This window comes from Papaver somniferum, unplaced genomic scaffold, assembly GCF_003573695.1.
Source record: "Papaver somniferum cultivar HN1 unplaced genomic scaffold, ASM357369v1 unplaced-scaffold_30, whole genome shotgun sequence".
NCBI lineage: Eukaryota > Viridiplantae > Streptophyta > Magnoliopsida > Ranunculales > Papaveraceae > Papaver > Papaver somniferum.
Window position 1 is genome coordinate 712,330 of NW_020641040.1, and position 4,134 is coordinate 716,463.

At 36.5% G+C, this 4,134-nt stretch overlaps 1 long non-coding RNA gene across 1 annotated transcript; it reads left to right on the forward strand.

Annotated features, from left to right (window-relative positions):
• The first annotated feature begins 1,140 nt into the window (after window positions 1–1,140).
• On the forward strand, window positions 1,141–3,790 carry LOC113341644. Its single transcript, XR_003356066.1, has 5 exons — window positions 1,141–1,246; window positions 1,502–1,559; window positions 1,696–1,996; window positions 2,080–3,022; window positions 3,101–3,790. It is a non-coding gene; the product is annotated as an uncharacterized LOC113341644 (long non-coding RNA).
• The last annotated feature ends 344 nt before the right edge of the window (window positions 3,791–4,134 follow it).

Here is a 4,134-nt window from a genome sequence, read left to right on the forward strand (position 1 = left end):
ACTCTCTTCGCTTCCCTCCCTAGACCAACCCTTCTCCTTCACTTTGTGACCGAAGCAAGTCTGGAACGACCATTTCTTGGTTTAGGCCGGATTTGTACAGATTGATCTCTCGAATCAAAGTACTCCCTTGCAGTACATTGTTTAGGATTTAGACTCGTTTCTCACCCACACACTCAAAATTACCAAAATTAACAGAAACCGTTTTCACCCTCAAACAATAGTCTATCTCAATATATTTTTTTCGAGCATGAAAAATTGGGTTACTGGCTAAGCTAGCAGCATACGTGTTGTCACAATAAAGAGTAAATGGTTTCGTAAGTGATATACCCAATTTTGTAAGAAGAAAAGATACCCAAACCGGATCTGCTGAAGTAACTATTAAGGATTTGTATTCAGCCTCAGCTAAAGATCTGGAAATAGTAGGATGCTTCTTTGAAGACAAAGAGATAAGTGACTGACCAAGAAAAACACAAAATCCTGAAGTAGACTTCCTGGTATCAGGGCAATCGTCCCAATATGAATCACGATACGATGATAGTGAACTGCAATCCCCTGAAGAAATATTAATACCAGAGCCTAGAGTTCCTTTTAGATACCATAGTATTCTTTTTCCAAGTAGAAAATGATCTTCAGTAGATTGATCATAAATTGAACAACATAATTGACTGAGAAAGAGATATATGGTCTAGTCCTAGTAAGATATTGCAAGCCGCCAACCAAACTCCTATAAGCAGTAATATCTGAGAGAACATTACCTTGATGTGCAGAAATCCTAGGGCCATGTGCAATAGGACTTTTACAAGGTCTAACTGTAACATATCAAATTTGCTCGACAGTTCCAGATTGTACTTCTTCTGAGTAAGTAAAAGTTCACACTACGCCAAATATGGGTTTTAGCAACTCAAATTCGCAACGGAAATGCAGCTGTTGCGAATTTTCAGTTGTGAAATGCTGTTGCTAAATAGTCGCAACAGCCCCCTCGTTGTGGCGAATTTCGCAACTGTTGCTGCTGAGTTGCTATTCGCAACTGCTTTTATTTCACGCATGCCAGTTACGTGTGTGGAAGAAAACAGCTGCCAACACTTTCTCAATTCATCAGGCATGCCAAATTTGCGTGTGCATACACAGATTTATCCCTTGGAGAATATCTCTCAGTTTCATTTCACTCTACTCTTTCATTCTCTGAAGAAGAAAGTACTAGATCTGAAGAAGAAATTCTCCCGCCATTGAAACCAGAGCAAGTTAGGTTTGTGTATTTGGTATTTCTTTCTTTAAATCGATTAATGATGCTATTTGTTTGTGTATTTTTGTAGATTTATGAATTAGGTTTTCGTTTTTATGCTTTTTCTGCAGTTTGAAGCACCAATCTGGGTTTTTGTTTTTTATGTTATTTATTTGTACGTCTTCTTTTCATAGTTTTCTATTTTGGGTTTGATTTTATTATGTTTGTTGGTAGTTAAGGTTTGGTTTTCACAAGGGTTTTTTTATGTTATTTCTGCAGGAGGAAGATTCAATCTGAGATTTCATAAGGAGTTACTGCAGCTGCTATTGCTAATCAGGTATGGTCCTCTTCTTTATCTAGTTTTCTGCTTTGGATTTGATTTTAGGTCAGTTTAGATTCTGTGAGAATTGGGTTCCTTTTGATTTTGATGTTAGGGTTTTAATATATTTTTTAATTTGTTTTTGATGTTGCAGTTGTATAGAAGACTTTAAGATATGTATTTATAAAGTTCTTCCCCCTTTCTCCTTCTCCATTCTTTACTGCTGCTGAAGGATGAATCTGATGGAATTGGGAGATGGTGGAGATCAAAGCTTGTGGTGCTGTTTCCATTAGGTGATTGAAGTGATAGTTGTAGTGGGGATCTGAAGTCGAATTTCAAGGAAGAAGATATCGGTTCTGCCATGGTGATGTAGAGGAGATGATGTGGTTCTTCCATGAAGAAATTAGGGTTTAGTGGATCCTGAAATTGAACAAGAAATTGGGTTTATGTTGCTGGTAATTGAGAAATGAATTTCTTTTGATTTTGAGTTGGAAGATGGTTGCTTTTATCTGAGGTTTTGAATTTTTGTTTGAACCAGGACATGGAATAAGGAGAAATAGTTGCATCTGTTTGCAAGAATTTATGAAAGCAACAAAAAAGAAGATGGTGGTTTCTCTTGTGAAGAAGAATAGTTTGTTTTGAAGCCGCAGCTGTGAATGTTGAGGAATCACCGAATCAGTGATGATCATGATATGGGTTTTACTTTGGTTGCACATGGGTCTAAGAGAATTGAGAAGGAAATGGAAGATGGCGTGAAGTTCCTGATACTTTTGAGTTTGTGTTGCTGCCGAGAGAAATTTTTTCATAAGGTGTTTTGTGATGTGAATCTGTAATGGAGAAATTGGATCTACAGGGATGGATATAGAATTGGTGTTGGCAGTAAAGGAGATGGTGATTATCAATGTGTTTATGCAGTAATAGGTTTTGGTAACAGAATCAGAATGGGAGCTGTTGATGGTGCTGTTTTCGTGGAGTTGAATCTTCTGCTATTGGTGCTATGGATTTTATGGAAATGAGATAAAGGGAAGGTGGTGAGATGAATTAACAAGAGATATAGGAAAGCTGTAATTGAGCTAAACAGAGAATTGGTGTAGCTTCTTGTAATAAGGAACTGAAGTGGTTGAAGTGCTGCAATGTGCAAGTTATGCAGTGATGGTGCAGTTTCTCAGTTGAAGATTATAAGACCTTGTTGTCATTACCAAATTGAGGCAGTAGTAGTATTCAGGAAAGAGTTGAAGCTATTGCATATGGGAAATAGTTGTATTGCGGAGATTTATGAAAATGTTACCGCTTCATGAGTAGATGCAAGGCCGTGTTGAAGATTTCCGTGTAGGTGGTGATAGTTGCTGCAGTTCGTCAGTGGTGCATAATGTGGTAAAATTTTTGACAGAAGAACTAAAGAAACAAAACTAATTTTGTTTTGTTGGAGAGAATTCACTGTATGTATCTTCCATCTCTAATGGACTCAAAATTCCAGTCAGGTAATTTCCATCACACACCTTTTAAGTATGGTTAATTCTGAATTACAATATAAAACAATGTATAAACATTTGTTTCAGGAACGGATAAGCTGGATGGGGTGCCATATGATGAAGATGAAGTAACTTTGGAGCTTCGATATGTGAAGGTTAGCGGTTTGACTCACTTTTATCGGTGCCTAATACAGTTTACACATACTCGGGTTAACTATGAGGTGAGTGCCCAATTAAATCTCTCTTTCTCAGTTTCAGGCTAGTCATCCCTATATCATGACATAAAAAAGAAAAACAACAAGAAAGATTGAAAAAAATAAATCCACGGCAGTGCTTTTTATACTGTGCTCTGGTATATACCGAGTGTTCAATGAAGGCTTGATGCTATGGACATGATAAGAATGGTTGATATAACTTGATGATTTAGCATTACTTTATGTATTTATGCGTTTTCCATGGTTTGTACTTGTGTTGCAAGGATTGTCGTGTCACGCAGAGGAGTTGAACATGTTAAAAGCATTGATATCAGGTGCTTGTTTTAGGTTACAAATAGGAATTTCTTATTGAAATTTAGGTTGTCGCATAATTCAGAAATTTGTATCTTCGACACTCACCATGTGTGGATGAACATATTTTTAGAGTTTGAAACTAAACAAAGTTAAGAGTCTTACTTAAATTAGGAGTAACTCATATGTATACCGTGTGTAGATGAACATATAATTGTTTCTTTCTCTTCTTTTGTAATTTTCTTAAATATTATTCTTATGTATAATTGAACATATCAATGTCAATCTATGTGGTGCAGAATATGATTGATTGTTTCCTTGTTGGATTGAATCACAGGGTTATGGGGGTTATGAGTAGTTGCAGGATAATTAGAACTGGGGTGGGGATTTTTTGACCAGGTAAAGACCTGCTTTATTTTTTTTCGCTGGTGCAAGAATCTTTTGCTAAATCTGTACCACAGAAGGGAAGTCGGTCTTCTTAGACTTAGTCAACTAATTTCGCAATAGCAATGTAAATTTCGCAACAGCTGATATCTGTTGCTAAATTTTTATCAGGACTTCGATGGTCAATTTCCGTTGACTTAGTCAAGAATTTGCAGCTAATAGTAAAAATTC